Raw genomic sequence first — 25,124 nt, 5'->3', positions numbered from 1 at the left:
AAACTCTACCACTAAAAAAGTGACCAGAGTTAACAACCACTGGTCATTAATATCACTTAAGGTCAATGGACTCAACTCACCTATAAAAAGGCACAGGCTAAGAGATTGGATAAAAAAACAGGATCCAACATTCTGCTGTTTACAAGAAACACACCTCAACCACAAAGACAGGCGCCTACTCAGAGTAAAGGGCTGGGAAAGGGCTTATCAAGCAAATGGACCAAAGAAACAAGCAGGTGTGGCCATACTAATCTCTAGCAAAGTTGACTTCAAACTTAAATCAATCAGAAGAGATGGAGAGGGGCATTTTATACTCATAACAGGAACAGTTCATCAGGATGAAGTCTCAATCCTGAACATCTATGCCCCTAATATAAAAGCACCCACGTACATAAAAGAAACATTGCTAAAACTCAAGGCAGCCATTAAACCGCACACACTAAAAGTAGGAGACTTCAACACTCCTCTCTCACCAATGGACAGGTCAATCAGACAGAAACCTAACAAAGAAATAAGAGAATTAATAGAGGTACTGAATCAAATGGACTTAACAGACATCTATAGAACATTCCACCCAAATAGGAAAGAATATACCTTCTTCTCTGCAGCTCATGGAACCTTCTCAAAAATCGACCACATAGTCGGTAACAAAGCAAACATCCACAGTTACAAAAAAAATATTCGTAACCACCTGTGTCTTATCAGATCACCATGGATTAAAGTTAGAATTCAACAACAATGCTACCCCCAGAAGGCCTACAAATTCATGGAAACTGAACAGTCAACTACTAAACCATACCTGGATTAAGGAAGAAATAAAGAAAGAAATTAGAGTCTTCCTGGAATCCAATGAAAATAAAGAAACAACATACTCAAACTTATGGGACACTATGAAAGTAGTCCTAAGAGGAAAGTTCATAGCACTAAGTGCCCACTTAAAGAAAGCAGAGAAAGCTCACATTGGAGACTTAACAGCCCACCTGAAAGCTGTAGAAAAAAAGAAGCAGACTCACCGAGGAGGAGTAAAAGACTGGAAATAATCAAACTAAGGGCTGAAATCAAAAAAAAAAATAGAAACACAGGAAACAATACAAAGAATCAATGAAACAAAAAGCTGGTTCCTGGAGAAAATCAACAAGATTGATAAACCCCTATCAAAACTAATCAAATGGCAGAGAGAGAATACGCAAATTAATAAGATCAGAAATGAAAAGGGGGACATAACCACAGACACAGAGGAAATTCAGAGAATCATTAGAGCTTACTACAAAAGCCTATATGCCACAAAACTGGAAAATGTAAAGGAAATGGACACTCTTTTAGATAAATACCATATACCAAAGTTAAACCAGGACCAGGTGAACAATCTAAATAGACCTGTTAGTCGCGAAGAATTAGAAGAGGTTATCAAAAACCTCCCTACCAAAAAAAGGCAAGGACCAGATGGTTTCAATGCGGACTTCTACCAGAACTTCCAAGAAGACCTAATACCTATACTCCTTAATGTATTTCACAATATAGACACAGAAGAGGCATTACCAAATTCCTTTTATGAAGCTACAGTTACTCAGATACCAAAACTGCACAAAGACTCAACCAAGAAAGAGAATTATAGACCAATCTCACTCATGAACATCGATGCAAAAATCCTCAAAAAAATACTGGCAAACCGAATCCAAGAACACATTAGGAAAATTATCCATTATGATCAAGTAGGCTTCATCCCAGGGATGCAGGACTGGTTCAACATACGAAAATCTATCAATGTAATCCATCATATAAATAAACTGAAAGAAACAAACCATATGATCATTTCATTAGATGCTGAAAAAGCATTTGACAAAATTCAACATCCCTTTATGATAAAAGTACTGGAGAGATTAGGGATACAAGGGTCATACCTAAATATAATAAAATCTATATACAGCAAGCCGACAGCTAACATCAAATTAAATGGAGAGAAACTCAAAGCCATCCCACTAAACTCAGGAACACGACAAGGCTGTCCACTCTCGCCATACCTCTTCAATATAGTGCTTGAAGTTCTAGCAATAGCAATAAGACAACGTAAGGGCATGAAGGGGATTCGAATTGGAAAGGAAGAAGTGAAACTTTCGCTATTTGCAGATGATATGATAGTGTACATAAGCGACCCCCAAAACTCCACCAAAGAACTTTTACAGCTGATAAACACCTTTAGTAATGTGGCAGGATACAAGATCAACTCCAAAAAATCAGTCGCCCTCTTATACACAAAAGATATGGAAGAAGAGAGGGAAATCAGAGAAGCATCACCTTTCACGATAGCCACAAACTGCATAAAATATCTTGGGGTAACTTTACCCAAGGAAGTGAAAGATCTATTTGACAAGAACTTTAAGGCATTGAAGAAAGAAATTGAGGAGTATACCAGAAAATGGAAGGACCTCCCTTGCTCTTGGATTGGGAGGATCAACATAGTAAAAATGGCAATTCTACCAAAGGCAATTTATAGATTCAATGCAATCCCCATCAAGGTCCCATCAAAATTCTTCAAAGACCTTGAGAGGACAATAATCAACTTTATATGGAAAAACAAAAAACCCAGGATAGCCAAAACAATCCTATACAATAAAGGATTGTCTGGAGGCATTACCATCCCTGACTTCAAACTCTATTACAGAGCTACATTGATGAAAACAGTGTGGTACTGGCATAAAAACAGAGAAGTTGACCAATGGAATCATATAAAATACCCGAATTTTAATCCACAAACCTATGAACACCTCATTCTTGATAAAGGAGCCAAAAGTATACAATGGGAGAAAGAAAGCGTCTACAACAAATGGTGCTGGCATAACTGGCTGTCAACCTGTAGAAGAATGAAAATAGACCCATATCTATCACCATGCACAAAACTCAAGTCCAAATGGATTAAAGACCTCACTATCAGTCAGAACACATTGAACCTGAGAGAAGAGAAAGTGGGAAGTACCCTACAACAGATGGGCACAGGAGATCCCTTCCCATATGTAACCTCAACAGTACAGACATTAAGGGCAACATTGGATAAATGGGACCTACTAAAACTGAGAAGCTTCTGTAAAGCAAAGGACACTGTAACCAAGACAAAAAGGCAACCTACTGACTGGGAGAAGATCTTCACCAACCCCACAACAGACAAAGGTCTGATCTCCAAAATATATAAAGAACTCAAGAAACTAGACTTTAAAATGCTAATTAACCCAATTAAAAAATGGGGCACTGAACTGAACAGAGAATTCTCAGCAGAGGAAGTTCAAATGGCCAAAAGACACTTAAGGTCGTGCTCAACCTCCCTAGTGATCAGGGAAATGCAAATCAAAACAACTTGGAGATATCTTACACCTGTCAGAATGGCTAAAGTAAAAACCACCAATGATAGCCTTTGCTCGAGAGGCTGTGGAGAAAGGGGTACCCTCATCCATTGCTGGTGGGAATGCAATCTTGTGCAACCACTTTGGAAATCAGTGTTTCAGTTTCACAGGAAATTCGGCATCAACCTACCCCTGGACCCAGCAATACCACTCCTGGGAATACACCCAAGAGATGCCCTATCATATGACAAGGGCATTTGTTCAACTATGTTCATAGCAGTATTATTTCTAATAGCCAGAACCTGGAAACAACCTAGATGCCCGTCAATGGAAGAATGGATGAAGAAAGTGTGGAATATCTACACATTAGAGTACTACGCTGTGGTAAAAAAACAATGACTTCTCGAATTTTGCATGGAAATGGATGGAAATAGAAAAAAGTATCATGAGTGAGTTAACCCAGACCCAAAAAGATGAATATGGGATGTACTCACTCATAATCGGTTTCTAGCCATAAATAAGGGTCACGGAGTCTACAATTGGTGATCCTAAAGAAGCTAAGTAAGAAGGTGAACCAAAGGAAAAACATATAGTTATCCTCTTGGCTAAGGGAAGTAGACAAAATTGCCGGGGAGAAAATTGGGATCTTGGGGGTGGGGTGGGATGGGGGTAAGGAGAGATGGGGAGAGAAAAGGGAGAAGGGATGGGCTAACGTGGGGGAAAAGGAGGATTGGGGTAAAGGAAGGTTGGATAGGGGAGCAAGGAAGCACAATTCTTAGTTAAGGGAACCACCTTAGGGTTGGCAAGAGACTTGAACCTAGAGTGGCTCCCAGGAGCCCAAGCCGAGGTCCCCAGTTAGTTCCTTGGGCAGCTGAGGATAGGGAACCTGAAATGACCCTATCCTATAACCATACTGACGAATATCTTGCATATCATCATAGAACTCTCATCTGCTGATGGATGGAGACAGAGACAGAGACCCACACTGGAGCACTGGACTGAGCTCCCAAGGTCCCAATGAGGAGCAGAAGGAGGGAGAACATGAGCAAAGAAGTCGGAACCACGAGGGGTGCACCCACCCACTGAGACAGTGGAGCTGATCTACTGGGAGCTCACCAAGGCCAGCCGGACTGTGACTGAAAAAGCATGGGATAAAACTGGACTCTCTGAACATGGCGAACAATGAGGGCTGATGAGACGTCAAGGACAATGGCAAGGGGTTTTGGTCCTACTTAATGTACTGGCTTTGTGGGAGCCTAGCCAGTTTGAATGTTCACCTTCCTAGATATGGACGGAGGGGGGAGGACCTAGGACTTACCACAGGGCAGGGAACCCTGACTGGTCTTTGGACCTGAGAGGGAGGGGCAGAGGAGTGGAGGGAGGGGGAGAAGGGTGGGAAGAGGGGGAGGGAAATGGGAGGCTGGGAGGAGGCAGAAACTTGTTTTTTTTCCTTTTCTCAATAAATAAATAAATAAATATGAGTAGATGTATACAGACGCTCTTAGATATAATATACATATATTTTAAGCATGCATAAAGTAGAATTTCCCTAAAGCTTTTTCAATCATCCCAGGAGTTCTTTATCTCTCCTCTGGCTTTTTCCCTCAGCGGCAACTTTGTTGTTCTGAAAAAGCAAATTCCTATTTTCTTGTTTTCCTCTTTCTAGCACCTATGTCCATTTTCTACAGCGCCTTCTCCTGCTTCCCACCAAGGTCTCATTTACTTTCCTGGTGTCTACAGTAACTCTAGGTCATATACTCACATCTGAAGTGTGGATTGAAGCAACACAGAGGAGGGGCAACCTTTGACATTTGCTGCTCTGAGTTCAATGCCCTCATTCAGTACACTATTTACTACTTACAGCCATTTACGTGAAGATTGATGTTAGAACCCATAGTTTTGAATCAGTTCCATCTTCAAAGGCCGAAGATTTAAAACCTATTCCTTCTCCTCAAGGACCAGGCAACAGAATATTTGATTTAGGGCAAAATTACTGCGTGTATTTAGATATATGGAGGTAATTATGCTTGTTTGGTCCTTGTGTCATGGGAGGGAAGTGTTTTGCCCTCCCCTTTTGATTGTGGTATATCAAGACAGTGAACAATAAACTTGGGACTTTTGTTACAGTATTTGCTGGAAGCCCTCCCTGAAACATCTTTAAAGTTTCTTGGCTGTTTGAGATTCTTCTGTTGAAAATCCTCTATTTAGATCTGTACCCCAATTTTAATCAGACTGTTTGTTTTGTTTATATTTTGTTTCTTGAGTTCTTTATATATTTTGGAAAGCATCCCTCTGTCAGATGTAGGATGGTAAAGATTTTTCCCAATCTGTATGCCACCATTTTGCCCTACAGAATCTTTTCAGTTTTATGAGGTCCCATTTACTAATTGAGGATCTTAGTACCTTTGCTATTGGTGCTCTGTTCAGGAAATTATCCCCTGTGCCAATGCGTTTGAGATTATATCCAACTTAATCTTCTGTTGCATTTAGTGTATCTATCTGGGTTTATGTTGAGGTTTTGATCCACTTGGGCATGAGTTTTGTGTTGGGTGATAAATATGGATCTTGTTGCCAACATCCAGTTACACCAGCGCCACCTACTGAAAATGCTGTCTTTTGTACTCTATGTATTTCTGGGCTTTTTAAATTAAAAAATCAGGTGTCTATAGGTGTGTGGGTTTCAGGCTGAGTCTTCTCTTTGATTCCATTTACCAACCTGTCTGTGTTTATGCCAATACCATGGGCTTTTTATCACCATAGTTCTGTAGCACATCTTGAAATCAGGGATGGTGATACCTTTGGAAATTCTCTTATTGTTCAGTATTGCTTTAGCTATTCTGTCTTTTTGTTTGTTTGTCTCAAATGTAGTGGAATATTGTCCTTTCTAGTTCTATAAAGCACTATTTTGGAATTTTGATGGGTATTTCATTGAATTTGTAGTTTGCTCTTGGTAAGCTAGCCATATAAACTATGTTGATCCTACAGATCCATGAACATTTTTTAATATCTACTTCAATTTCTTGCTTCAAAGACATAAAGTCTTTATCATAGAAGTCTTTCATTTGCCTGATGAGTAGAGTTACACCAAGATATTTTCTATTATGTGTAGCACTTGTAATGGATGTTACTTCCCTGATGTCTTTCTTAGCACATTTATAATTTGTATATAAGAAAAATACTGATGGGGAGTTAATCTTGTATTCAACCACTTTGTTGAAGGTGTTCTCTGGTAATATTTTGGGGCTGCTGTTATGCTATTCTATCATCTGTGAATAGCAATACTTTGACTTCTTCCTTTCCGGTCTGAATGTACTTGATCTCCGTCAGTTTGCATATTGGTCTATCTAGAGCATCAAGTATTATATTGAATAGATATGGAGAGAATGGACAGTCTTGTCTTATTCCTGAGTTTGGAGGAATTGCTTTGAGTTTCTCTCCAGTTAATTTCTTTTGGATATAGCCTTGCAGCAAACTGCCTTCATTGTGTTGAGATATGCTCCTTATAGTCCTATTCTCTCCAGGACTATTATCTTGCACGGATGGTGGATTTTTGTCAAAATATTGAGGCAACTAAGATGATATTGTATGTTTTTTCCTTTCAATTTGTTTATATGGTGGATTATATTGATTGGATTTTGTATACTGAATCACCCCTACATCTCTAGGATGAAGCCTAGATGGTCATGATGGATGATTCAGTGTCTAAATGTAGTCTCTGACATCCACATATGAGTGCACACAGAGAGACAAGTAAACATCACCTTACACCTGTGTGTGTGTGTCCCTCTCTCTGTCACACACACACTACAGGGGATAGCAGAAATGTATTACATGAGAATCTTGTCTGTGTGCTATGGGCAGTGTCAGAGAGTAACAGTAGGAGCTGAAATTCCCCACTTTGCCCTTCTTTTTCTACTTAGTCTGGAGAAGGAAGGATGGGTCCTGTGCATCAGCACAACTCTCAGTGCTACCTTAGAGTGGGATACAAAAGCCTGGGATCTAGCAGCCTCAGCAAGCTAGGCTTTGGCACCCGCCTGCAATGCAGGGATTAAGGACATGAGTCATGATGACAAGCAGAGAGCAGATTTGTTCAATGTGGCCATATTGGGAAGATTAATATATACAGTATTACAGTCCCTACCAGTTTAGCCTGGAGCTACTGAACAAAAGCTTGGGCTGAGTATAGAGGAGACCTGGGGCCTGGGGTACAAGTATGCATAACTAAGCAGTACTAGTCAAGACGCAGCTCTGCCAATCATTGTATCAGTGTGAGCCCTGCAAGCTGTTCTGAAGTCCTGATCTGTCTTGACTGAAAGAGATCAGCCTGACTCTCAGGAGAGGACTGCTTCTCCCCCAGTGTGTGGTCCTTATGTTCTGGATAAGTACCTTCCTCTGGGGAGGGCGGTTGTCCCGAGTGTTTCTGCTGCTCCACTCCACAAAGTGACTCAAAGGGACAGATTAAGGCGTCTCTGTTCCTTCAGCCAAAGTAGAGGAGAAGGATGAGATGTCAGGCCTCCGTTCTGCCCTTACTTGCCTTGTGGGCATGGGAGAGAATTCCATACTTTTCCAAAGGAAGATACGAGTTCACAACTAAGGAAAACTGAGTTTATGTGATGCCAATTACTCTGTGGACTGAGAATTCCTTTCATACCCCATGAAAAGGTGCCCATAAAACTAGACTGAGGACAGCAATTTGTTTCCTAAATGAGAACTGGCATCTGGAGGATGGAGCTGAGCTCTACCCTACTGGAGGACACTGCTGTGTGAGAAAGGACGCCCATGTGTGTGGGCACGCCCACACATGCACATACATACACACACACCCGTGTGCAGCTGGTGAGGCTAACCTCCCCATCCTCACCTCCCAACAGATGTTCAGCGCCCTGGAGGAGAAAAGTTTCTTCAAGGATGGACAGAGCAGGCCTCCCCCATTTCCTTTGCTCCTCTAGAATCACTCTGTTCCCTTACCCTTCTGGTGGGGACTCCTGCCACTGCCACTGGAACCTCTCTAGCAACCTAGTAAAATAAAGCCAAGCACAATTCATTCTGTGACGCTGCCATCTGGTGGTCATGTCATTCTGTTAGCTCACTTCTCAAATCTTTGTTCTCCAGTAGTGAGGAGGAACAAGAGATTAATCTAGTTAATTGGCCAAAAAAAAAAAATAGTCTGTTGACAAAACAACCCGGGGGGACCACAGATGCCAGGATTCCATGTTTTGCATGGCCCCAAGTCAGATGGTCCTCCATTGCTGCGCTGCATCAAAGTTTTATTTTTTCATTTTCCCTCTGTTCCTCATTGGCATGGCAGAGGAATAGCATCCAAATCCATATGAACAGGTATCATTAGAACCGACTTTTGGGAATAGAGGCACTGAGATCCCCAGTGAGAGGGATAAGCTGTCCACATGGGTCCTCAGTCAAGCGGCCATCCGTCTTTGAGAGATGTGTGCACCTGAGCAGAGGAGGGAAGGGGTAGGACAAGCATCCAGAACAGGGCATGGACCGCCCCTGAATCCAAAGCCAACATAGATTGTCAAAAACCCATGAAACTCTGGTTGGGATGAGCATTTGGAAATCTCTGGGACGTGACCCTTTCCTGTCCCTGGAGAGTACTAGGCAATAAAAGCTTCCCCAAGAAGGGACATGGTGTCACGGCTCATCTCCATGTGAAGTTGAGGACAGAACTCTGTAGGCATCTGTGTTTCTTGTCTCTGCTCTGTTACTCTACCACACAAATGTCACCATTTTATGACTTCTATAGGAGAACATCAATATCAAACAAATTGTTCATTCACATGGCATTCAAGTCATAGAGAGTGCCAGTCTGTTAAGTTTGTTGGTAGGCAGTGTGTTCATTTGGAACTCGGGCAAGAGACCTCTTCCTAATCCAACAAAAGACAAGGCTCCCTTACACCCACAGAGACAAAGCAGCTACAACGGTTGGTAGTAATGACTGGATTCCAGCACAACCCAGTCTTCTCGGCATTTGCTGTTATCGAGACATCTATAACAAAACACCTGTATACAGGCAAACTGCTCACTGTTCTGCTTGGATCTGAGCAACAGGTACTAGATGAGCAAAGCAGGTTTGCTACCGTGGCTCTCCAAAAGCATTCTGTCACTCTGAAATATGCTTCCTGAAGCATCGGGGCCATAAGGACAGGTAAAGCCTACATGGGGAAAGTCAGTTCAAGTAGCTCCCAGACTCAGTCAGAAGGACTCACTGCTGGAGAAACATCCTCACAGCAGACAGTGCTCTTGCCACAACCCAAGTCCTTACCCGGACAGTCCCAATTACTCCCTGCATTAAGAGTTCTATCGTGCTTTGTCAGGGGGAAAAATGACCACAAAATTGGATTGACAACAAAGTCCTGTTTATTAAAACGAGCACGGTGTCTAGATGACTGAGTTAAACTGAGCCCTGCTTGGGTGTCACTGCTGCCTGAGGAACAAGCTACTGACCTATCAGCCAGGTCACCAGGCAAACTGCCACCTCCTCCCCACACAGGCTCTTATTTGATGTGGGATGGAGCAGGGAATGGCCAGCATTTTCAAACCAAGCAAGTAAGGTTGTGGTTGACTTTTTGCCAATGGTGTGTGGTGATATTTTGTTTGTGCTTTAACAAATAAAGCTTGCCTGAAGATCAAAGTACGGAGCTAGTTAGCCATAGAGGTCAGGCAGTGGTGGTGCACACTTTTAATCCCAGCACTAGGGAGACAGAGGGTAGGTGGATATCTATGAGTTTGAAAGCAGCCTAGTCTACAGAGTGACTTCCAGGACAGCCAGGGCTGTTACAGAGAGAAACGCTGTCTTGAAAGAAATGAGAGAAAAATAAATCAAAAAACACTGTAAAAACATGCAGAGTGCATTGTGCCTCTGCTGAATCCTGAGCTCCTCTCTCTGCCCAGTCATGTCATTCCTGTATCCACCTCCCAAGTGCTTGCATTAAAGGTGTGAGCCACCACTGTTTGGCTCTGTTTCTCTTTTAGACTGGATCCATCTCCTGGAGCCCAGGGTGGCCTTGAACTCATATTGATCTCTCTCCCTCTGCCTCCCAAGTGCTGGGATTAAAGGTGTGTGCCACCACTGCCTGGTCTCTATAGCTAACTACTGTGACTACCTCCATACTCTGATCTTCAGGCAAGCCTTATTCATTAGATTATAAACTAAATATCACCACAATTCTGTTAGCACAAGAATGAAGTAGAAAACAAACTAGCTGTGATGGCACATGTCAGTAGGATTTGCCAAAGAAGGCAGAGGCAGGAAAGTCATGAGTTGGAGGCCAGCATGGAAATATACACACAGTTATTCTGTACCATTGGAAAATCCGTCTTCAGCCTACAGGTCCATAGTATCTGGCAACTTTTCCATGAAGCAGGAAATTTCAAAGACTGTTTCGCCTGTATTGGCAGTTTGTCAGTCACTTTCTTCTGTGTCCTGCAGGTAGCAGTGTTTGGTTGTATAATGAACAAGTAGGACATTTTCTTATAATCCCAAATGATTTTTGTAAATGTTTGTGTTGCTTATGAACTGTTAATGGTCACAGTCAATTTCTAAAATACAAAAATAAGGGGTTATGATATAGAAATTAATACTTTGCATTGGTATGGATTTAAGTATATTGATACAAATATAAGGTCAAATTTGATACACTATGTGTATGTATTTCTTCACTTCTTTAAGGTATTTTGTTTGTGTAGCTCATTTAAAAAATGTAATGTATAATTAAAAATCATAGATTAATAGATAGTCATTTATAATCGTCAAATTTGTAGTCATGTAAGTTAGATTTTTTGGATATACAGAGATTATATTTCAGTTACATAGACAATCATCAAAACTTCAAAGATCTACAGAATATGGCTTTTAAAAGGTTTTAAGAACTTAGACTTTTCTCATCAGTGAGACATGTGTGCTTCTGGCAGCACCAATTGCCTCAGAGAGGTTGATGGTCATTGAAGAAACCAATATGGAATTCGCTTTCAATTGACAAGGCTCTCCATTTGGACAAGAAAATGCTATCGCCTGGTCTTCTTGATGTTATGCTGTACTGGACATGCAGGACCCACAGAGAAATGACTGCTGAACTTGCCAAGAGAAGGTGAGATGGTCCTTTGGGGTTTCTGCTTCATGAAAGAGTCTTCTAGACATTCTGAAGGACACAGAAGAAAGTGACTGACAAACTGTCAACATAGGTGAAACTGTCTTTGAAATTTCTTGTCTGTCTTATTTTAATCCAAATGGCTAGTTTACCTAGTAACATCCCCTCCTCTATCCACGCTAAGGAAAGAGAATGACTGTCCACATTTATTCTGTCAGAGGTGTGACTCTCACAGGACCATGTGTCCTTATGGGGAAATGGGCTCATTTATCATTGAGCAGAGCTCACCCAGGTCAAAATAACCCTGGAGTCTCACCATCATGATGGAGAGCTCATCAAAGTGGAGGCCACTGTGCAATTTTGCTGGGTCTTCATTGGCCATGACATCATAATGGAGACAACCACATGCAAGCACTGAGAGGTAAAATTTATGTGGTAAGAGATGTGGACTCACCATCCTTGATTTGAGACCCTGAAATAAGTTCCTTCTTCTTGACTGTCTTATTGGATCCAAGTGGCTAGGCGACCTAGTACCTAGTAACATCCCCTCCTCTATCCATGCTAAGGAAAGGGAATGACTGTCCACATTTATTCTGTCAGAGGTGTGACTCCCACAGGACCATGTGTCCTAATGGGGAAATGGGCTCATTTTATCATTGAGCAGAGCTCACCAAGGTCACAATAACCCTGGAGTCTCACCATCTTGATGGAGAGATCATAAACATGGAGGCCACTGTGTTATTTGTCTGGGTCTTCGTTGGCCCATCATAGGGGAGACAACCACATGCAAGGGCACCATATACGTTAGTGACATCATGATCATAGCTAATGTCAGGTACTCCACTGCCGTCAAGTTTAATGCAAACACTTGCAATGAACCGTAATGGTGGCACCCATGAAACTTCCCAGTGCCAGTGGAAGTGTCAAGAGGTCACATCACCCATTTCTGTCAAACTAAGGAAGAGACAGATGAATTCTTTGGTTTCCTGTTTAGTTTTAGTTTTTCAGCTCTTTTTGTTTTCATTTTGATACATTGTTGCACATGCTAGAGTTACAGGTTTTAAAAGAGTTTTCCCAGACATTTACCTCAAACAGTAGCCAGGTAACAAATGCAACTGGCCATTTGGACAGCTAGACTAGGAAAGTTCCTGTTATTTGGCAGGAGCCCATGGAAAACGCAGGAATGAACACCCCACATAGGACTCAAGAGATAGAAAGCCAGGGCTAGAAAAGATGTAGCAGGGAGCATCTGCAACAGCTGTGTAGTAATAAGGAGCGGCGGGGCTGCGTCCTTAACACCCCAGCCGCCTGCTCGGCTAGCTTAACCTGAAATAATTACACAGACACTGTATTCATTTAATCACTGCTTGGCCGTTTAGCTCTGGCCCTTACTGGCTAATTCTGATATACCGATCAACCCATCTCTAATAATCTGTGAGCACCGGTCTTACCAGGAAGATTCTAGGTCAGAGCTTCATCGCGTGTGTCTGCCTGGGAGCAGGGCATGGCATCTCTCTCTGAGGCTTCTGCTCCGGAGAGGAGAGCTGTGGAGTCTGACTTCACTTCCTCTTCCTCCTGGCATTCTGTTCTGTTTACTCCACCTACCTATGTCCTAACCAATAAAATGGGCCAAGGCAGTTCCTTTATTAGCCTATGAGCTTCCTCCACAGCTGGAGGCCCAGAGCCATCTTACTTGGGGTGAAAGCTGGATGCAGGCTATGCTGCCTCTTAAAGCCTCTCTTTCTCCATCATATCTCCAAGCATATTTATTACTGAAGGAGAAAGAGAATTATTTACGTTTTTGGGATCCTTCATTCTTGTTGCAAGATTTTTTTTCTTTTTGGGACTTTTTATTTCTCTCTTTTTAATATTTCTGCACGACTGATCCTTGGATACTCATGGTTTTGTATTGTTTTCAAGTTACAATGACAGGGAGAGGTTGAAGAAATGAAGAGGCTGATGCCATCCCTCTGCCTGTTCTCTCAGTTTGAATTAATGTTGTTCCCCATTCTTTAGATAACAGGAACCTCATGACAGACTGCACCATAGGAAGGGGTTTATCCTTTAAATGCTGCTTCCCGGTGCTACCTGGTACAGCTGTCACTCGGGCAGTGGGTCACTCAGGCTGTGGAGATTTGGATATATGAAATCTGAAATTCAATCAGGAGCAAGTCTTTAGCCCAGTTCCAGGGTTTAAGTCACTACAGGGTTTTCAATCAGCCATTCTCCCTAGATAGAACCAAACAGATACAGAAGCGGATTTTTGTGAACTCTATGCCCTGACCCTGCATTTGTTAAATGAAGTAGGCCCATCTGTGGGGCAATGAATTCACAAGTTGCCCAGGAGGCAGGGACCAGAACAAAATCTGTCATGGCTTATTTACACACATGACCTGAGTGTGTCATGTCTCCTTCCTGAACTTGCACACCAAAAATCCAGAAACAACCCATTGCTGTTTTGTATCCCCCACCCTAATCATCTACGTGACTCTAGCAGAGGACTCATAGCTAGGGCATAGGCCAGGCTGCCTCATGTGTCAGGGTCTCCAAAGTCCTGTGAGGGATGCAGGTAAGTGGGAGAGGTACTTCCATCTTTTTTCTAAAAACTACCTGCATTTTTTTTGAAAACCTGGAGATTCCTACACTACAAAAAATCAAACCAAACACAGTCTATATGCTTCCTCTAAGCAAAAAATTGTGCTTTCTCAAGTGGCTGCCTGTGATACATTACACTCCAAGTTTCCATAAATGTTTTATGGCCACAGCATTTTGAATTTATTTTATTTCTTCATTTATTTTATTTGTTTATCAAATTTTAGAAATATTTACATTACATCCAGATGATAATTTCATACTCCAGTCTTCTCCCAACAGCACCCCCAACTCTCTCCTGCCCAGTTTCTATCCACTCTTCCCATTTCTATTCAGAAAACTCAGGCCTCCCATGGATATCAACAAATATGGCATATCAAGTTACAGTAAAACTAAGCACCGCACCTTGCATTAAGAATGGGCAAAGCAAATCAGTAGGAGAAGTAGGGTCCCAAACACCATCAAAAGAGTCAGAGACAGTCCCTGCTGCTACTGTAAGGAGTCCCACAAGAGAACCAAGCTACACAACTGCCACATATATGCAGAGTGCCTAAGTCAGTCCCATGCAGGCTCCCTGGTTGTCAGTTTGGTCTCTGGGAACCCTATGAGCCCAGGTTACTTGATTCTGTGGATTTTCTTGGGATGTCCTTGACCCCTCTGTCTCTACAGTCCTTCTACCCTCTCTTCAGCAGGATTTCCTGACCTCAGTCTAACGTTTGACTGAGAATCTCTGCTTCTGTTTCCACAGCTGCTGGACGAGCCTCTCTGATGACTACTGTGCTAGGCACCAATCTGTGAGCTGGGCAGAAAATCCCTAGCTATCATCACACTGACATTTCTTTCCTCCAGCTGTGTTTGGGTCCATCCAAGGTCCCCTTCCAGTTTCTGGGTCCTGGTGCTGTAGGAAAAGTCAGGAGTGGACTCACTCTCCTGGCATGGGTCTAAGGCTGAACCACTCATTTGAAGGGTATTGGTTTTAGCTTTCCTTTAAAAATCTGATAGAATTTTGTGCTGAAACAATCTGGCCCTGGGCACTTTTGGGTTGGTAGATGTTTAAATGATGCTTCTATTCCTTGAGGGTTATAGGTCTGTTTACATTACTTAGCTGATGTTGATGGAAAGTTGGTACATGGTTTACATAGAGAAAATGTCTATTTCTTTCAGATTTTTGAATTTTGTATAATAAAATTTTTGAATAATGACCTAATGATTCTTTGGATTTCCTCATTTTCTGTCATTATGACTCCGTTTTGATTTTGGATTTTGTTAATGTGGATAATTTGTGTCTTTTAGTTAGTACAGATAAGGGTTTGTCTTTCTTGTTGATTTTCTCAAAGAACCAACTTTTGTTTAATTGATTCTTTACATTGCCTTCTTTGTTTCTATTCTGTTTTTTTTTTCAGCCCTGACTTTGAATATTTCCTGCTGTCTACTCCTCTTGGGTGTGGCTGCTTCTTTTTGTTCTGGAATTTTCATGTGTACTATGAAGTCACTGGTATGAGAATTCTCTCATTTCTTTATGCAGGCACTTAGTGCTGTGAACTTTCCTCTCAGCACCACGTTCACTGTGTCCCATGAATTTGGGTAAGTTGTACATATATTTACATTGAATTCTAGGAAGTCTTTCATTTCTCTCTTACTTCTTCATTGACTGGGTGGTGATTAAGTAGAGAGCTGATCAGTTTCTTTTAGTTTGTAGGTTTTCTGATGTTTCTGTTGTTGTTGAAACCCAATTTTAATCCATGACGGTCTGTTAGGTGACAAGGATAACTTGAGATTTCCTTTATTTGTTGAGACTTTCTTTGTGACCAAGTTTGTGATCAGTTTTGGAGAAGGTTAAGTGAGGTGCTGTTAACCTCTAATTTTGTAGTTGTCTTTTCCTAGGTTTATTTAAGAATGTCTTTCTTCTCTCTTTAAGGGCCTCAATCCTCATCACAACATTGGTTTTACGATTGTTTTCTAGAGGTTGATGGACACCGAGAGTGGACAGCTGGCCTCAGAGAGCCCCGAGAGCACCACTGAGGCTGCTGACCTAGTCACCAATCCACCACTGGAGGAGACACAGCAGTCCCTGCAGACTGGAGTCACCACTACAGCAGCCACTACCAGTGAGGCAAAGACCCAGCAGCCAGCTGATGCCGCTGATGCCATCCTCAGGGCTGGAGATACCAAGCCTGGCTCTATGAGCAGCAGCGCAGGCAGTGACATCCCAGGCTGTCTCACACCAGCAGTGCCGGCCATCAGGGAGAAGAAGCAAATCGCAAGGAAGGTTTTGGGCATAGTTAAATGGTTCAATGTCAAGAAGGGTTACGGCTTCATCAAGGTAAATGACACCAAAGAAGACATATTCGTCCACCAGTCTGCCATAAAGATAAATAACCCCAGGAAGTACCTTCGCAGGGTAAGAGACGGAGAGTCTGTGGAGTTTGATACTGTTGAAGGAGAAAAGGGTGCAATGGCGTTAAATGTTACAGGTCCCGGTGGAATAGAAATTCGAGGTGGTAAATATGCATCAGAGCATAACGAGTATAGATGCTATCGAGGTCGTAGGGGTCCTCCACGTAATTCACAGCAATATTACCGGAATGGGAAGAGTGGGGGAAGGAAGGAGCAATCAGAATGCAGTCATGAAGGCCAAGCTCAACAAGACCAGCAAAGACAAGTGATAGAAGATGCTGGCCACCGAGGTACAAAAGGGCGAGGTGTTCCAGTGAGACTGGATAAGTATTGCAATTACAGACCACAGTTCCACAGGGGCCCTCCTCGCCAAAGACAGCAAAGACAGGACAGCAATGAGCACTATGAGGAAAATCAAGGAGAGGAGACCCAAGGTCAGCAGCCACCTCGACGTCATAATCACTGCACCTTCAATCACCAACAAAGACGCCCAAAGAATTCCAAGCCACAGAGTGGGAAAGAAATACCAAAGTCATGTGATCTACCATATAAGAATCTGTCTGCAGCAAAGACCACGCAAGGCGTGACTGAGTAAATGCTGGGTTACCATCTATACCACCACGTGGTCTGCAAATCCAAGAAAAAATGGAGATGAAATACCAAGAATAACGAATGAACATCTAGTGCTTTCTTTGGACAGTTGACCGGATACAATAGAAATATCAGCATTAACTATGTAGCATGTCTTACCTAACAAATGTGTTGTGTATTTTTAATTTGGTGTTTCTCAATACAACTTCAATGTTCTTTAAATTATGCCAACCAACTGCAAACACCTCTAAATAAAGGTCTTAAATACTAATTCCAAAAGATCATTTCTTGTGCTTAGGCTGTGTTGGAATATCAGGGCATGCTGTACTGGAATGGCTGGGCTCTGGTGGTGACATAGTGCCCTGAGCTACTGGTGGGGTAGGGTGTTTCTACCTGGTTTTGAAGGAACGGGCCTGATCTGTGGGTATAAGAGTTTGAATGTAATTGGCCCCTATAATCTAATGGGGAGTAGCATTAATAGAAGAAGTAGATTTGTTGGAGTGTCTATGGCCATTTTGGGGGAAGTGAAGGTTGTCACTGTGGGGTGGGGTTTGAGGTTTTCTATGCTCAGGATACCACCCACATTCTCCGTCAACTTACTGTTATCTGCAAGATGCGGGAGTCTCAGACACTCCTCCAGCGCCATGTCTGCTTGTATCCCACCATGTTGCTGAGGTCAGGCATGTGTCAGGCATGTCCCTAAATAGAAGCCTAGAGACCATTGTGTAAAGTTGTGGAATTGAAGCCTGGGTTGCCTTGAAGACACAATGTTTTAGAGATGTCAGAGTCATGGGATACCTGCCAAGGAGACCTGCTAACAGGGAGTGGAACCAGCCCAAGAGAAAGAAGTCTATTGAAGTCAGCAAAGCTGAACAGAATAGGAGATCTGAGAGTGAATTGACATCAGGGATGGAGATGCAGAGTTTGTAGTTTGTGCAGCTGGCTGTCAGTCTTTCAGTAGTCTAGAATTTCCTCACTATACTCCCTTCCCTACGTTTTGGATGGTAATGTCTGTCATGTGCCAGTACCTGTTGGAAGGATGTGACCTGTTTATTTTGAATTTGTAAGGGATTACAATTAAGAGATTACATGAATCTCAGAAGAAACTTGGGACTTTAAACATTGTTGAGACTGTGATCAACTCTGGAGAGATTTCACTTTGGAGTAAAGGAATTTTGTATTATCGTATTGTTAATTTTATGAGGCCAGGAAATGGAGTGTTGTAGTCTAACTATAATTGTTCCCCATAATCTCACAGTATTGGGATGTGTGGCTTAGTTGGAGAAGGTAAGTCCTTGTTTAAGGAAACATGGCAATATGGAGGTGTGCATTGAGGTTTCCTATGCTCAGGATATGACCCAGTGTCTCAGATGACTTGCTGTAGCCCACAGGACATGGGATTCTCAACTACTGCAACACCAGCTCTGCCTTCATGCTGTCAGGCTGCTTGTCATGATGATAGTGGACTGGACCTCTTAAAGTATAAGGGATCCTCTCCATTAAATAAATAAGTGCTAGGTGGGGCCAGAGTAGACAATGTCAGGAACAGTTTTGTTGAGGATGCTGGCCTGGCCTCTGGTGAAAGAGGAGCTTCCATTGGAGGTGTGGGCTGGGTTGTGGTGACTAGGATGAGGGGAGCAGTTATGTTGGGCACTCATCGATAGGGAAATGGGGGTAGGTGACCTGTTTTCCAGGAAGCTGGCCTGGTCTTTGATGGGGTGAAAGCCTTCCACCAGAGGAGTGGGCCTGGATATGGTGAGAAGGATAGGAAAGGCAATTGGAATAACGTTCTCAAGAATGGACATGAGGTCACTGCCAGATTTCAGGTCCAGGATATGGTACCAGGAAGGAGAAGGGAAGTTGGGGTTATGTTGTGAAGACACCAGCAGAGTTGGGGAAGTTAGCAAACTAGGTTTTCATTCAGGAGATGGGGCAGGGGGCAAAACTCTTTAATCATGGCATCTTTATTTCTCTATCCACCTTCTAGGAAGTTAACTGTTGTCATTAATAACAGCCTCACCCTTCCTAGGACTGCAAGCAATGGTCAGTCATCCTCAAATGGTCATTCCAGTTCCCTGTGTTAGAGAGGTGAGATGTGTGCTCTTGGTCAAATCAGAAAGCAGGGTTTGAGGCAAGAGGTTTGGGAAGACAGCAGAAAATCTTTGTCCTGCAGCTGCCTAGATTGCATCTGGATCTACTGGTATTGACTCATCTGTCACAGGCATTCAGGCACAAGGTCTTCCTGTCTAAACAAGTCGACTTCAGTGAACATCTTTCTCCAGCTTTTCCAAATTCTCCAGGACAGGGCAGATCATTGTGAGAAATTTGCTTCTCTCTTCCACCTCTCAACACAGAATATTGTGCCTTGGTCTGAATTGAAGGTGGCACAAGAAAAATCCTGACCCAAGATATAACAAGACAGGCGACCAAGTGAAGAAGACATGTTTGGGAAGGAGAGAAGCTGTCAACTGAGTTGGTGGAAGCTTTTTAACAGGAAATTTGACCAGTTAGTTCCTTCAAGTATGGTCTCACCCAAGGTTATTTGCATTATCTGCTCATGACTCAGTCACTGTCCCAGGGACAGGGCTACTCCAGAGTTTGCTGTCAAGATCAGATGTGGATACATTTGGAGTTCATAGCTGAGGGAAGCTACTTCTAATCCTCACAGTGTAAAGCAGGGCCATAAGTCTGAGCTGTTCACTGCTAGTAGTGAAAGAAAATCATATTCATAGAAAGTGAACAAATATGCGGGAAATATGACTCAGAATGTAGAAAATATACATTACAATAAACAGATATGTACAACTGAAGCCATCAGGATTCTGAAGTCTAATGCATTTTTTAAGAAAAGTTCAATAAGAAAATAAAGTAGGAGGGTACTCCCTAACACTACCACTGAGGCTGGTGGAAAAGCCACTCCATAGAGAAACAGCTCTCACCACCCAGGAGACAGGCTCTAGTTAATTCTGTACCCACATTTGTGTGACCTTAGCCTTTGATCTCAAATTTGGTTTACCTTGAATTCCTTGTTCCATCATGGCCACTTTCTCATCATGTTTTTATAACACCAGAAGAAAGAATAGTGAAGAGCAAAGCCATTTTGAAATGCATTGGAAGAAATATGTCTAGTGATTGCAACACATTGGGGAAATCTGTGCTATGGGCCTGAGCTGCCATCTAGTGACACTGGAAGCCCCTAACTTGGTGCCATCCATTGGTTTGTGAGCACATTTCCAAGTCACAAGCCAGTCACAGGATGTGAGGTCAGGGAGAGGCCTGGTCTGTGAATGTCTACCATGGAAGATAAAGATATCCCAAGACATAGTGTGGCTGAGCTCTGAGCTGCAGTGTCCCAGACTCTCTAGATTACAGAAATTCTATTCAGTAGGTAGACTTGCAGAAGGTTCAGAGTAAGCTGCTGTTCTTCCAAGAATTTTTGTTCTCAGTAGAGAACTGATCCTGAGAAACTTTACACTCCATTCTTGCTGCTGGGATACCATAATATTCAGATTTAATTTTTTTTGTTTTGTGAAACATGGTTTCACTGTGGACCTTTGAGCCTATCCTGAAACTCTCTCAGTAGATCAGGCTAAGCTGAGGCTCACAGAGATCCATCTCTCTCTGCCCGATACTTTCCAGGATTAAATGCCCGGTCTACTGCTGACTGGCTACATTCAGAACTATTAATTCTCCAGGTTGCAGACAGGCCCCCATCCAGTGCCTATGTGAAATGGCTGACCTGAGAGCAATGTGGAATGACTGGTGGTGTTGTGGATGCAAGTGTACTTGGGCAAACACTGAGGGATGCTGGGAAAAGAACCCTGGGGTCTCCAAGATGACACACAAGTGAAGCTGTTGGTCTCAAGGCCTTTTGTCACCAATGACAAGCTCAGCTTGATGGTAGAGACCCACATGGTATTAGGAAGGGAAACAACTACCATGTGTTTTACTCTGACTTGTCCATGTTCACCATGAGAAGCCTGCAGGCATGAATATAGGCACACACACAGACACAAAGAAACACATGGTGACAAATTTTTAAATACATAAGTAAATGTAGTATGTTTGAGGGGCTAGGAGAAATTTTATTTCACTCTGAGGTGTCTGACAAAGTTGGGAAATTGAATGAAAAGAGTTTGGGAGATTAAGCAGCATGAAAAAGTACAGGTATTTTGTATTTGGCCCAGTGGAAAATCATCTGTCTTCCCACAGAGATGGCTACATAGTCGTCTCTGTTCTGATGGATGTGCTCATTTACAGGGGTATTGTAGTTATGAAATGGGTTTGTTTTATAATACTAGGTCCAATATCATATTAGGTTCCCAACTTAACATTATTTATTTATGTGGTTGTTTATTTGTTTATTTATTTATTCCATTAAAACATTTATACTTCCTCCCATACCCTTCCATTTCCCCTACTCCTTCTTCTCCCTCCCTCTCCATTTTTAAGAAAAGGCAGGAAACCCGGCCCTCTGGGAAGTCCAAGGACCTCCCCCCCTACATCCAGGCATAGGAAGCTTTGCATCCAAACAGACTTGGGTCCCTAAAAGCCAGTATATGCAGTAGAAACAAGTCCCAGTGCAATTATCAATGGGTTCTCAGTCAGCCCCCATTTTCAGCCACATTTAGAGAATCCGGTTTTATTGCATGCTCTTTCAGTCCTGGTCCAGCTGGATTTTGTGAGCTCCCATTATAACAGGCACTATCTCAGTGGGTAGACCAACCCCTCCCTGTCCTGACTTACTTGCTCATCTTCTCCCTCCTTCTACTCTTCAACTGGACCTTGGGAGCTCAGTCTAGTGCTCTGATGAGGGTCTCTGACTCTATCTCCATCCATTGCCAGACGAAGATTCTATGGTGATATTCGAGATAATCATCAGTGTGCTAGTGGGGCAAGGCCAGTTCAGGCACCCTCTGCTCTGCTGCCCAAGGACCTATCTGGGGACATTCCCGTGGACACCTGGGATCCCCTCTAGAGCCAAGTCTCTTGTCAACCCTAAAATGGATCCCTTAATGTAGATATCTTCTTACCTGCTCCTATATCTGCCCTTCCGCCATCTCCACCCTTTCAATCCCCCAAGCTCTCTGCAGCCTTTCCTTTCTCCCTTCCCTCTCCCCCTCTCCCCTTCCTCCAAACCTACCCCCGCCCCTCCCTCACGCCCATGCTCCCAACTTTTGCCTGGCAAATTTATTTGCTTCCAATTTCCAGGAGGATCTATATATGTTTTTCTGGGGTTCACCTTGTTTTTTTATCTTCTCTAGGCTTGCAAACTATAGTCTTAATGTCCTTTATTTATGACTAGAGTCCACTAATGAGTGAGTACATACCATATTCATTCTTTTGGGTCTTGGTTATCTTCCTCAGAATAGTGTTTTCTATTTCCAGACATTTACATGCAAAATTCAAGATGTAATTGTTTTTTACCGTTGAGTAGTACTCTAATGTGTATATATTCCACACATTCTTTATCCATTCTTCCATTGAGGGGCATCTAGGTTTTTTCCAGGTTCTGGCTACTACAAAAAATGCTGCTATAAACATAGTTGAACAAATGCTTTTGTAGTATGATTGGGCATCTCTTGGGTATATTCCCAAGAATAGAATTGCTGGATCCTGAGGTAGGTGTCAGTTTCCCGAGAAACGGCCACACTGATTTTCAAAGTGGTTGAACAACTTTGCATTCCCACCAGCAATGAATGAGTGTACCCCTTACTCCACATTCCTTCCAACACACACTATCCTTGGTGTTTTTAAATTTAGTTATTGTGACAGGTATAAGACGGTATCTCAAATTTGTTTTTATTTGCATTTCCCTGATCACTAAAGAGGTTGAGCATGACCTTCAGTGTCATATAAATAAACTGAAAGAAAAAACGTATTATCATTTCATTAGATGCTGAAAAAGCATTTGATAAATTCAATAGCCCTTTATGATAAAGGTCTTGGAGAGGTAAGGGATACAAGGATCATATCTAAATATCATAAAAGCAATATACAGCAAACTAACAGCTAATATCAAATTAAATGTAGAGAAACTCAAAGCCATTCCTCTAAAATCAGGAACAAGACAAGGCTGTCTACTCTCACCATATCTCTTCAACATAGTGCTTGAAGTTTTAGCAATAGCAATAAGACAACATAAAGACATCAAGGGGATTTGAATCGAAAAGGAAGAAGTCAAACTTTCGTTATTTGCAGATGATATGTTTGTGTACATCGGTGACCCCAATAACTCTACCAGAGAACTCCTAGAGCTGATAAACACCGTTAGTGATGTGGCAGGATACAAGATCAACTCAAAAAAATAAGTTGACCTATACACAAAGGATAGAGAAGCAGAGAGGGGAATTAGGGAAACTTCACCTTTCATGATAGCCACAAATAGCATAAAGTATCTTGGGTTAGAGTAACCAAAGAAGTGAAAGATCTATGTGACAAAATCTTTAGGACTTTGAAGAAAAAAATTGAAGAGGACACCAGAAAATGGAAGGCTATCCCATGCTCTGGGATGGGTAGGATCAACATAGTAAAAATGGCAGTTCTACCATAGGCAATCTATAAATTCAACACGGTCCCTCTCAAAATCCCAACAAAATTCTTCACAGACCTTGAGAGAACAATAATCAACTTTTATGGAAAAACAAAAAACCCGGGATAGCCAAAGTAATCTTATACAATGAAGTAACTTCCAGAACCAACTTAACATTTTTAATTTTGCCTTGTAGGTTTTGCTTCATGGATCCCAATCCCGCTTATATCCCCATCCCTTCCAATATCCCCGCTACCCTTTCTAACTCCCCCCACCAGAAAAAGGAAAACAAAAATTACAATAAGAGAAACGAGGAAGAAAGGAATTGAAAATCTCATCGTGGCTGCTGTAGTGACTAGGGAGTCACACAGTAAACCTTTAGTCCATATGCACTTGCTAGTGTTCAGAACAATGAGTCGTTGGTCTGGTCCCAGGCCTCTGGGTTTTGCTACACCATAGACATCAGCTCTTCCTAGGGCTCCTGTTGTTGTCACGAAGATTCTGTAACTTTGGGTCTGCAAGGCTGGCCATTTCACATGCTCCAGTAGATCCCAGAAGGGGTGGATGATGGGATGGGCCTACACTTAGCCATGTTTTGGTGTCTGGGTAGTTGCTGGGTTGGTCAGCCTGCCAGGTCTCTCTCACCCTCAAAACAAGTGTGAGCTTTCCAGCAACACCCCAGCTAGCACACCTATGCAGTGAGCAGCAAGGGTTGAGGTTGTTTCTCCTGCTCTTCTGTGCTCTGGGCCAGCTCATTGAAACCTATACACCAGGGCTAGCATGCCCAAACCTATATACCACAAGGGCCAGCACTATTGTGTTGCTCAGGCGGTGTGTACGATCCACTCTGCAGACTGCTGCAGCTGGTGAGAGGCAGGGATAACTCCAGCTCTCTGGGTCTTCTGACCACATGGACAGCTCCTCCACGTTCCGCAGGCCTTGAGGTGTGCTGAGGGGGCTTCTGTACCTTGCTCATGACACTGTGTGTTAGATGAAGGGCCGGGACCGGATGGATCACTCACCCTTACATTCCCATGTTTGCTCACCTATCCCCCACAGCAACATGGTCAGCTCTACTGTTTTTCCCAGGAGCAGGGCAGGGCCTACTCTCCCTAGTGCTGCATTTGTTGAAGGGCTGGATCAGCTCTGGTTTGCTGCAGGTGGCAAGGAGTGAAGGGGCATTTATTTCATTGTGATGATATCTTGTTTGTACTCTAACAAATATAGCTTGCTTAAAGATCAGAGGGTGGAATTAGGCACTGGTTAGCCATAGTAGACAGGCAGGGGTGGCAGAGGCCTTTAAACCCAGCACATTTGAATAGGAAGGAAGAAGATCAGGAGTCAAGACCACCCTGGATTATATGAGGTTGATCCATTCTAAGTAAAAGAAAAATAGAGCAAGTTGGTGGAAATTCATGCCCATAATCCCTGCACTGTGAAGGTGGAGACAGTAATATAAGGCAGGAGGAGACAGGACATTCAGACGGAGGAAATGTCCAGGAAGGGGAGTCTGTATATTACTCTTAGTCTCTCTAATATGGCAACATGGTCCCCAATATCTGACACCAGGTT

The 25,124-nt window shown here is 42.7% G+C and overlaps 1 pseudogene; it reads left to right on the top strand.

Moving 5' to 3' along the window:
* Positions 1–16,001: 16,001 nt before the first annotated feature.
* LOC142840410 (Y-box-binding protein 1 pseudogene) lies at positions 16,002–17,024 on the top strand (annotated as a pseudogene).
* Positions 17,025–25,124: the final 8,100 nt, after the last annotated feature.

The sequence above is a fragment of the Microtus pennsylvanicus genome, chromosome X, assembly GCF_037038515.1.
Source record: "Microtus pennsylvanicus isolate mMicPen1 chromosome X, mMicPen1.hap1, whole genome shotgun sequence".
Taxonomy (NCBI): Eukaryota; Metazoa; Chordata; class Mammalia; order Rodentia; family Cricetidae; genus Microtus; species Microtus pennsylvanicus.
The sequence above is the reverse complement of the archived record's forward strand: the minus strand, read 5'-3'. Positions and strand labels throughout refer to the sequence as shown.